Source organism: Camponotus floridanus, unplaced genomic scaffold (genome assembly GCF_003227725.1).
Source record: "Camponotus floridanus strain SB8 unplaced genomic scaffold, Cflo_v7.5 scaffold13, whole genome shotgun sequence".
Classification (NCBI taxonomy): Eukaryota; Metazoa; Arthropoda; class Insecta; order Hymenoptera; family Formicidae; genus Camponotus; species Camponotus floridanus.
In genome coordinates, this window is record NW_020229248.1 from 2,077,913 (window position 1) to 2,090,003 (window position 12,091).

Consider the following 12,091-nt stretch of genomic DNA (forward strand, 5'->3'; position numbering starts at 1 on the left):
TTGAATGCATCGCATTATTAAAATGCAAACCTCCGTTAATAAGTGCTTAAACCAAGGCATTTGTTTACCGCTTGCGATCGATAATGTAAATAATGGAATACTACTACTCATTAATGATATCATTCGTTTTCTCCGCAAATGATATTAATTTTAAGTCGTTTATTTAAAAGTTATATTAACGGATATTTTATTGTCATATTATATGCATAATATAAACTTACGTATTAATTTGGAAAAGATTATTTCAACTTTTCGTTATAATTACAAAAATGGCACCGCTATTCCGGTGAAATCTTTCTATTTTGTTGATTGCTAACGACAAACTGAAATATCTGTTGCGTCTTTCGTCATCCTTTTTCTCTTCCTCCGCATTACGAAGACATTGGTAATTTACGGAGAGGGAAAATACGGACGAGCAGTGTTTCGAGCGCCATTATCAGGTAGCGCATTCCCCAAGCTTGACTTTGCTGCGGTAGCGGCAACGGGGAACGGTTTCTTTTCAGAACATACCATGAGAAATTCTAACTAGCAAAGTTTCCCGGGAGTGGCGCGAAAACGGGAACGCGCCATAGCGGGGTAGAGGAAAAACGGAAAGAAATAGTCGGGATGAAAGAAGGAAAGAGCAGTTGACAACTTTTTAATCTCATTGGGATCTCATTGGACTCCCTCTCTCGTTGTTCCAACGAGACGAAACCTTTCCGGTTCGCGGCAAACAAATTTCGTTCCCAGCTACCTCCGGCAATCACACTAACGTAAATACAAATTTTTGCTTCTTCGCGTTGCGCATTAATAATCAATATCTACATAAATTTCAATTTAATGTAAACATATTGCATTTTATTATCGTATTCTATTTTTCTTCATCCTATCAAATGTTTTGAATATGTTAAAATATGGGGAAAAATACATTTAATGAGACAAATAATTATTTTCATATTTTATATTATTTGTATTTTAAATATTTGCGATATAGATTTACCAATTATTATTTTCCGGAAGTTTATTGTGAAGCCAGTTTAATATTTCTCATGCTACACGTGACTTTTTACGTTAATAATTAATCGAGTTGATGGAATGTTTAGACGATGACAAAAATGTAAGAATGAGATCACTGCACTGATGTTTCATGCCATACGTGAAACGGCGATGAAAAACGTGGAAATACACGCGACTGGAGCGGAAACGGCGTTGCTTTTGTCGGCTACTACTAGCAAAGGGGCAAACGGAATTGGATGCGAAGTAGTTCTAACCCACGGAGAAAAGGGCGTCGGGGGAAGAAACGGAGACTTTTATATTCCCGCTTTTTGTTCTTTTCTTGCACTTCCGAGCGTGCGCGAGAAACCGCTTCTTCAGTTTCTAGCGGCTGGAATCGTACGCGTTTGCTGGAATATGCGAACAACGTTAGTATGTTGACGGAACATGTACGTAATACGGTCAATATGTACGACGTGTGTTGAAGAGATGATGTCTGTGTCGATTCTTTTAATTAAAAGATGCCATCTTTGTGTTATCGAATCGATTATTCAGATTTTTAGATCGAGCTTTTGATACGGATTGCATTGCACATATGTACAACTATTCTTCTAATCTCATTTATTATAATAAAGAATTAGAACTTGTTTTGATATCCGTGATGTTTTATATGATAGGCTGATATTGAATCACATCGATAAATTTCATTTGTACAAAACCTGTAATCAATGTCATATTGATTTTTCCTTAGTAAAAATTTAATTAACTTAATTTTATAAGCGACCAGTATTACGTATGTGAAATTAGTAATGGAAAAAAGCTATAAAGATTGTATCACATGACTTTAGAGAAACAAGCAATATGGTAATTCACCTGTCCTGTGCGATGTAAATAAGATACGAAGAGCGATACGAACTACGGGAGAATAAAAAAAAAAACACAGCGAAACAAGAAAATAAATTATCACGGGGATGCGGTTAAACGCGCAAGTTGACCCGGAAGAGATAGAAATCACTTTGGACGATATGTCGCCCGCGTTTGGAGGGAACGTTCAATGCGAAAATCGATGCGGCGGGAGAGCCGCACGATTTAGACTGATATCGGCGCAGAGGATAATATATGGTAAAGCCCAACGAGTACGGGCACGCATAAACGATAAGCCCACCCTACGCCTATCTGACTGTTTGCATCGGATGCATGCGTGTCGTCTCTGTCGTGCGTGTGCGAATCGCGCGTACGCGGTATGTAACGCGATTTACATACCAATTAAATTCCCTCTCTCTTGCTCTTTTTCCTCTTTATTCGAGCTTTGAAACAAGAACGAAATTTTCGCGAAATATCGCGCACATTCATGTAATTAATATAAACCTTTACAACATCAGAGCGCAAGAAAGGTAAATTCTACGAATTAATAACGGAGAAAGATTCTGGAAAAAATAAACTTTTATCGATATATTATTTTTATATAAGGTACAACTTTTTCAGCAAATATAAAAATGCATAGATTTTTGTATGAATAGTTTTTCATTTATAATTTTAACGTATAGTATATATAATCTAAGCAGAGAGAAACTCGCCTGCAAATATAATATTCTACGCTTGCTCGTTAGTCATGGAAACCGCAGCGGAAATTCCCTTTCCATTTATTTTTTTTGAAGCGATCAACTCTCCGCCGTAACCTGCGTGCGAATATTATGCAAACGCGAACTAAGTATTCCTATTCGAGAGGTTTTCCAAGGGACTCTTTACCGGTGGTAATACTATACCAGACGATCCCCGAGGCTCGTTCATGTATCATTCATGCGTCGGCCTCCGTAGAGGGTTACTCGACCCAGCGAAATGTGAAGATGTCCGCGGGTTTAGATACTTCATGACTATTCGTTTTATTACAGACTTTTAAATTATCTACTCGTCGCGATCAGTCAAGTTCCGGTAATTTTATAACTCTAATTTGTAATTCGAGATTTTCGGTCTACCAATTTTCATCTATTATAGCAATTACATATGTTATAAATACACGATTCAAAGATAATTAATATCTTATTTATTCTCGAATGCTTGCACAAAGGAATTTCTTGTCAAGTTTTTGAGAAAAATGATTATAACCACGCGAATGAACCTAGTATTAATATAATAAAAGTTAATTGAAAGAAAAGGAGAGAGAGAGAGAAAGATGAGATGAAATGCATAATCAATATAAAGATAAATTTTTACATATCCAGTACCAAAAATCCACACGACCGCTGAATATAAACGAAAGAAACACAATGTCGCATCGATCATTTTTTCGATGTTCATCAGCGTGTTAAAGTGCGACAAGCGCGTTAACCATCTGATTGATCGTCGTCGTCGGTCCGTTGCTAGCGCGAAATGCTCGCCTCGACGAGTCGGGGCCAATCCGTTGCCTCGATTCATCGTGGCACGGAAATGCCGTGTAAGAAAGTGAGAGAAGGTTTTCGAGAATTCAGCGACGCACACAGAGGAGTATCGATAGTATTTCGGTCACGTATAGAGACGGGTGAGCGCCACACCGGTACGATAGGCCGTGACACTGGATAATAGAGTACATATCGCATTATGTACACGTACTAGCTCTGTGGCATTATATACCTTTAACACCCCCGTGAGAATTATTATCGCATTCGAAAGTTTCCATTCGGGGATCATCCGACCATAAAGGTCGCTCGCAATGAGCTCGCGAATTGCCACCATTCTTGTAGCCGCGATGCAGTCGGAATATGTGAGCCTGCTGAGACGAAACTTGATTTTCTACAGCAAGAAAAATACGATTCACCAAATGCCAGGAGCGACTGCGACTTCGAGCCAGCCGCAAACCGCGTTCAGAGGACACGTTAAAAATGATTGAAAAGTATATGTTTTCCAAGAGAAACACAAATTTTTATTGTATACGTGAAACACAAATTTTTATTATATATGTGATAACGTTTTTTAAATTTGCCAAACTTGCGACTTTTAACACGTTATTTAATACACATATGCCATAACTCTTTGGTATTCTTTTTAATATTAATTTGAGATTAATTTAATAATACATGTTTTTTCGCTTATCAAAAATTCTCCTAAAATTTCTTAATCCTAGGATAAGAGAGACAGATTTTCATTAGCTCAGTTTTTAATCGGAGTAGAATAATCGACAGCCGATCGAGTTGTTTCGACACTGCAGCTTACGTTTTCTTCTCTTGGTCTTACGTCTCTTCGCGTGAAACTTACTCCGATTCTAACCCTGATAATTTATGGGAGTACGCCGTCTCCAGGGGGGAATTAAATATGTCCGGAAACCGAAATCCGTTTCGGAGCAGCATCGTACGCGCGGCAACTTCCCGATAAGCCGATGGCCGTTTTATACTTTTCTTTAACTGGGAGATTGAATTCCGTTTTAACTTTCTCCGCTCTTTTCTATCGCTATCATTTTATTCCCCTTATTTTCTTTCCTATTGCTGCTTTCTATGTACACAGAATTATTCTAAAATTGCTTTTATATAAAATGTAGATTTTATTCTGAAATTACGGATACTAGAATATTATTATATCTTATTATTATATTTTAAATAATTTTAATATCGCATTTTTTAACAATATAATAAATATAAATATATCTAATTAATACTTAATACGTTCTAAATACTTCTGGTTGTACATTAATATCGATTAAAATTACAAATCGATAATATTATTTAATTTTATTTATCTCAAGATAAACATAAAAATTTAGAAAACATAAAAATGAATATATTAATTTCCTTTATATACTTTCTTTACTCCTAAAACGACAATACATCTTTTAAATATACGTTTTACATTTAACATGTGAGTTATTGAATTATTGAAATTGTTATTGAAATTAATATAATATACACAATACAGAAATGTAGAATGTGTTTTTAATGTTTCGTACATTCATTTTGAAGTACGTGAAATATTTCGTGTTATTGAGTCGGATGGCACACGATGGCTCGACTCTCAGTGTTGTTTGTTTACGTGCGGGGACTTAGCTCAACCTTATCATTCACGCAGTGAAACTCGAGCGCTACGGATCGCTGCGTGTGTTGTCGCGTTATTCTTGTAGAAATGATTGTTTTACAATTTTTAGTGTGACTGTTTTACAATTATTAGTGTGATTAACATCTCAAAAGCGTACATTACATATCTGCTATTAGCAATAGCGTCAAGTGTTAATTTGGTCGTCCGAATTTCGCCTAACTCTTAACTTAATCGGACGGATCGTCGTAATTTCTCATTGTTTCACGTTGTTTTTTTCATCATAATACAATAAAATATATATCGCGCGTGTAATTAACACTAAAAATACCGTGCAAAAAACGCAATCGTTGTACATATTTCGTATTTTGCGTAAATTATTGAAATTGTTATTGAAATTAATATAATATACACAATACAGAAATGTAGAATATGTTTTTATCGTACATTTATTTCGAAGTACGTGAAATATTTCGTGTTATTGAGTCGGATGGCTCGACTCTGTGTTGTTTTTTTACGTGCGGAGACTTTGTTCAACGTTCAACCTTGTCATTCACGCAGTGAAACTCGAGCGCTACGGATCGCTGCGTGTGTTGTCGCGTTATTCTTGTAGAAATGATTGTTTTACAATTTTTAGTGTGACTGTTTTACAATTATTAGTGTGATTAACATCTCAAAAGCGTACATTACATATCTGCTATTAGCAATAGCGTCAAGTGTTAATTTGGTCGTCCGAATTTCGCCTAACTCTTAACTTAATCGGACGGATCGTCGTAATTTCTCATTGTTTCACGTTGTTTTTTTCATCATAATACAATAAAATATATATCGCGCGTGTAATTAACACTAAAAATACCGTGCAAAAAACGCAATCGTTGTACATATTTCGTATTTTGCGTAAATTATTGAAATTGTTATTGAAATTAATATAATATACACAATACAGAAATGTAGAATATGTTTTTATCGTACATTTATTTCGAAGTACGTGAAATATTTCGTGTTATTGAGTCGGATGGCACACGATGGCTCGACTCTCAGTGTTGTTTGTTTACGTGCGGGGACTTTGTTCAACGTTCAACCTTGTCATTCGCACAGTGAAACTCGAGCGCTACGGGTCGTTGCGTGTGTTGTCGCGTTATTCTTGTAGAAATGATTGTTTTACAATTTTTAGGGTGACTGTTTTACAATTATTAGTGTGATTAACATCTCAAAAGCGTACATTACATATCTGCTACCTATTAACAATAGTGTCAAGTGTTAATTTGATCGTCCGAATTTCGCCTAACTCCTAACTTAATCTAATCGGACGGATCGTCGTAATTTCTCATTGTTTCACGTTATTTCTTTCGTCATAATACAATAAAATACATGTCGCGCGTGTAATTAACACTAAGAATACCGTGCAAAAAACGCAATCGTTGTACATATTTCGTATTTTGCGTAAATTAATGTGCGTGCGATCATAATTAACTATGTTTTCGCGAGTGAAATGTGCCATGTGAATAGTGCCACGAAGAAGCAGCAAAGGATGAACCCGAGAAGAGGGACAAGTCCGAGGAAGCATCAGGTGACAGTGGAGCAATCATGAGGTGAGTGATTCGCAATTATTGTTTAATTTATTATTTGATACTTATAAAATTGTTTGCGACAGTGATTTATTTAGTATTTATACGTAGTTTACAGCATGTAAAATATTTTAGACTTCATTTTTTATACTTAAAATATTTAATATATACAATAAACTTAAACTTCACTGTTGCGCAGTGAGTCTCACAAATTATTTTTCTAATCTAAAATGGATTTATATATATATATATATATATATATATATATATATGTATATATATATATGTATATATTAAATATGTGTATAAAATAAAGAATATCAAAAAGGAATATAAAAAAAGTATCTGATAATTTTTTATATAGAAATTTAAATTGATAAACATACAGATAATAGCAATAATATTACATAATTATTAATTATCAGTTACTTATCAGTTTATTCAGTCGAAAATGAAAAATTTCTAAGAAAAAGAAATTTAGTAAGGATTTTTTCAAGAAGAATTTTACATTTTTTTTAATCTGTCGAAAAAACTAGGCGCCTTCCAAGATATATCTTGTAAATACATTTCTCTCTCTCTCTATCTCTCTCTCTCTCTCTCTCTCTCTCTCTCTCTCTCTCTCTCTCTCTCTCTCTTTCTCTTTTTCTTTACGCTTTTCTATTCGTGTAACGTGCAATTTTCGGAGAAAGGTATACATTGTTATCCCACCACTCAGCAAAATTCTCTTGAAAATCGCGGATTTACGTCATTGAGCGAGAGAGTGAAGGAAAGGAAATGACCGGTTGAGGCAATAGAATGACTTCCCCTTGAACGTTTTATCTTTATCTAGTTTATTTGCTCCTTGATAGCTTTATTGCATCCACGCGAATGTTTATTCTGGTCGAACGATGCTTGATGCTATGTAAAAATATGGTTAGCAGAAGCAGTATATTTTTGTGTCGTTTGATCGGTAACGCGTTACAATGCCTCCATATTTATATTCCCATTATTTTTATTAATAGCGCGTTAATTCTTTTTTTATTATGGAAATTATACATGTGACGAGAAAGCGAATTAATGTTATTAACAATGAATGTTAGTTATCAAATGCTAAACATGTATATAAATATTTTGTTATGACAAACATTTCGTACTTTACAATGAATATTAGCATTACTGTAGCGTTTATGTAACATGATTTGCAACCTCATCCCATGTGAGTGACATATTCATTGATTAACATTAATATGTCATTATTAATTATGCGTTGACTGTACGACGATTAATGCGTTGCGAATGGAACAAATAGCATTATTGCTATTTGTACTTTGGTCTAGACGATTGCAATTAATTTATTTCGACTATTCTGAAACGTGACTAGCTCCACCCGGTGAATTATCGAAGTTATAATTATTGCTTCCTGTGATAATCCGCACGCTCTCGCGATTTATTAGCGTCGTCATTAAATTACTTATACAAAGTCGTTAAACAAAATGCTCGTATTTCACGACGATGAAACAACAACGTCACCGTCGCTTTCGTGTCGCATTTAACTGTAACATATAATTTGCGGCAATTATAACGGGGGGGCCGGATATACGACACGCATATACATCCGTGTGCGTATGTGTGTGCACGCGGGCGTGCTGAATGGATATATGTGAAAAGCACACGGCCAATTATTTTATGACCACTCAGCGAAATATCGAAAAGGAGGAAATCCTAGTTGTAGATCTTCGAGAGGATCGAGGGAGGTCGGGGGAGAAGCTAACGGATAGGGTAGAAGGTACGAGAGGAGCGGTAGTCAGCCTCGACATGTACACACATACGCGCACGTATACACAAAAGTATAATTGCCCGAGGCTGCAGACGGTCGATGAGAGAGGAAGGAAAACTTTCCCGATCCGTGCTAGAGTCTCACATTGAACGAGGGTTTCTCTTCCCGAGTTTTTTAGAATTTCATTGCTCCGTTCTCCATTGTCCGAGCCGCCAACAATGGCGCGCGCTGCAATTCGAGAAGGATTTCTTACCTTACCGGTCCATCTCTATGTATGTATCCGCAGCGTCCTTGGTGAAACCGGATGCTGCGCAGGAGTTTGTGCTTTTTCAATCTGTCCATATCATTCGCAGGCACGCCGACGCGTAATCGCGTATATGCTGACGCATAATTTAATGCGTTATCGATTGACCGACGACCATCGCTCGTGTATATTATAGCCGTGACGCGTAATCGGAAAACAGGATGGAAAAGTGAAAATTACGCTAGGAGATATTTGAAGAACATATATTCGTCGCGTTTTATTTCTATGATATTTATACAATTATTTCACTGCGAGAAAGGTTGAGTTAACGGACGGAATTAACGATGGACGAAATATATATGGAAGTAAAAACAGCTGTTACAAGATGAAATTTTTTGATATTAGGAAGCTTACTGTTATATTAGACACGAAAGAAAATATGAGCTATTGAACACATGAGCTATTGAATGCCTATCGGAGAGGAGAGGATGCATCGCCTCGAATCAACGCGATACTAGTGATCAATGATTTCCTCGGATGTTTCATTTCTATCCTAGATGGGCAGAGTGTTTTGTAAGGAGAAAGTTATATTTTCGGTTCTTGATAACGCGGAAGGAGGTCGAGCACAGATGCTCGTGACGCAAAGTATGTTTTACCGGCGATAGCGTTTAAAAGCCTTCCGTGTTTCGTGTAAGCAACGGAAGCAGCAACTCGAGGAGAATAATATTCTTTCGTTGATAAACAACCAGCAACAACGATTCCTTGAATAAATGAAAGAATGAACGTTCGTTTAATAAAGTAAGAAATATGGCAAGATTTTAACAAAATATATCGTCTGCATTTCTTCTCGATATAATTAGACCTTCTAATAGTTATAATTAATAATTAATATTTTTTATTTGCAAATTTTAAAACTGGATAATATCATCACAAAAATGAAAAAAACAAAAAACGGAAAATGATTAGAACGAGTAGTAATTATTTTTTTACGATTTTTTTCGATTTTTTTCGAAGATGATTTTTCTGAATTTTTCCGAAAAGATATCAATATATTAAAATAGTTAATAAATACGTTTTATTGCAATATTATACACGCAATTGTGTTTAACAAGTATTGGAAAGAGAGCGTGCATAGAGTTGCGTTTAAATTTCTTCGGTTTATTCTGATTCCTCCCAAGATGCGATTACGAAAAATAATAAATTTCACGGTTTGATTTGATCCTGTGCAAATAGAATTCCGAGAATTTAGTTTTCAGATCTCGATCGATTATGCTAAGTACAATGCTGTGGAAAAAGAGATTCGAAACTCTATTAAGGATGAGCTTTCGTATTAAAATATCTTTCCATCGCTCGTTTCCGAGTACGCCGCGTAATCTCGAGGTACATCGCGACACTCGTGGATTAAAAGGAAAAGAAGTCTTTAGCTTCGGGCATTAATCAGCGCGAGCTGTCAGACTTTTCGCGGCTTGAGCGGAGTCGATTTATTTCGTGTCGGTGTGCGACCAATAAAGATGCAATTAAAGGGCGAATAATGTGTTATACCGCTACTGTCAGCGACGGCGGCGTGTGGAACGGCGTGTCGTGAAACAAAGGGAAGAGAGAGAGAATTAACCCAGTTGCGGAAAATAATACTGGCGAGGAGGATCTATTCTCGCGAGCTCTGTTCTCGCCGGACAATGTTCGGCTCGGAATCGTCCACGTGTTTCCATTCCGCTACCCGCCGTCTAATAAAGGCCGGTCGCACATTCTCTCCCTCTTCCCTTTCCTCAGTCGTGGTCTCGTGTCCGTGTTCGTTCGGGACGAGTGGCTATTAAAATCACAGAGAGACTCGAGCCGAGTCGCGCGATGACTCGACGCGAAGCTAACCTAATGGGTCGCTAAATTGTGCAAGTCTTGCAAACAGTGTGTATGTAATTAAAAAATCTTAGTTACGGAAACGCACACGATGGTTGAAGTTTTTCGCGCGATAATAAAGTATCAATCATATAAGAGAACGCGCATTTCTTTAATATTGAAACGTATCTTGGTTTAATAAAATTATAATTTAATGAATATGTGTGTGAAAATCTCTTTCAGAAAATCTGAAAATGAATGAGTCATTATAATCGTATTACAATATGGATGAAATATTTTCCCTCAGCTCTTTATTGATCGGTCGATTAATCCTGGTTGAATAATTATTGCGAATCGCCAAGAATCGATCCATCAAAAGAGAATAATGAAAATTCGCGCAATAATCGGTGATTTGCGTCGTGGAAATGGCGATCGCGTGGGAACGCGTGTACGGGACGCGGGGGTAATATTACGCGCCCCCTCGACCGGAGTACGTTTTCCACGGGCTATTGTGCGGTATCGATTACCGATGTCCGTCGTATTTAGTCGACTGAGGTCCGCAGAATTTCCTCCATGAACGGGCGCGCTATTTTCTGTTCATTGCTCATCTTATCGCACGCTCAACGTCGCTCTTAACATATGCTCCTGGATCTCGTTCCCTTGCTCTCCTTCTCCTCTCTCTTTCTTTCTCTCTCCCTTTTCCTCTTTTCTCCGATGAAGACAGGTTCAAATTGTTTGCATTGTACGGATCCTCCCGATGATATTAGCCATTATATTAAACTCCGCGCGGAACCGAGAGTCGAAAGATAGTGGAACGAGAGAACTCCAGCACCGGCAGCTGGGCGAGAGATATACTTCCGTCCGTCTCGTTCTTAACTTCTTCTCCTTCTATTTCCCGTATTCCCCGAAGCACTCTCTCCCGTTATTTCTGCTCGTCTCGGATAAGTCCCATACACACCCTGCGAAGAGCACCGGGTGGTAATAACATGCCGACGACGTCGCCGGATGTTTACTAAAGTCAAGTTAGTTCGCTTAGTTTTTTGCAATCGAGATTCTCATTGTCTCGGACGTTGAGAACACGGAAATCGTTCTTCGATCGTGGGCTATAAATCTGAATTGGAATTCCGTTACATAGCAATGTTTATTCTAGGAATATATGCACCATGTCGAGTTTACTCAAGTTTCATGCATTTTCGACATGAACCTTCCGATGCATCATGTGTCATATATTTGATACGGTTTCGATATGCGGATTCCATTGAGATGTCATGCGAAAAGGAAATATCAAGATATCTTTTTTTTTTCTTTTATTTTCATCCACCATAAAAACAATTTTCCCGCATTTTTAGAATATTTTCTTTCTCTCTCTCTCTCTGGTTCTACATGTTGGTGTTTTAATTAATTTTTTTTATTTGAAAAAAATTCATAGGTTTTAATCTGAAGGAAAGATCATTTACCTTCTTCTTCAGATAACTAATCGTACTTTTCAATTAATTTTCTTTTATTTCATTCGCGATAATTTATATTTTTCGTACATACATTTTCATGACGGAAGCTGAACATATAAATTTGTATTAGAGCGGAAAGGTAAAAAAGTCGCTTGCGCTGTGAGTAAAACTCAAAGATGTGCATAACTCATTTCGTGGAAGCTACTTACCCGCCAGTTTATCTGCCCGTTGCACAATTACGAAATGCGAACGTGTACCATCCGTGCGATGA

The 12,091-nt window shown here is 36.9% G+C and overlaps 1 protein-coding gene across 5 annotated transcripts in view; it reads left to right on the forward strand.

The window, feature by feature from the left end:
• The window catches only part of LOC105255092, a 360,332-nt gene that overhangs the window by 85,895 nt on the left and 262,346 nt on the right, over positions 1–12,091 (forward strand). Inside the window, exon 1 of one of the 5 annotated variants that reach the window (XM_011264183.3) lies at positions 6,299–6,563. The exons of the other annotated variants lie outside the window; for them this stretch is intronic. The gene's annotated coding sequence lies outside the window, so the exon portion shown is untranslated. Of the gene's footprint in view, positions 1–6,298; positions 6,564–12,091 lie in introns of those variants that run through there. 5 annotated transcript variants of the gene reach the window in all.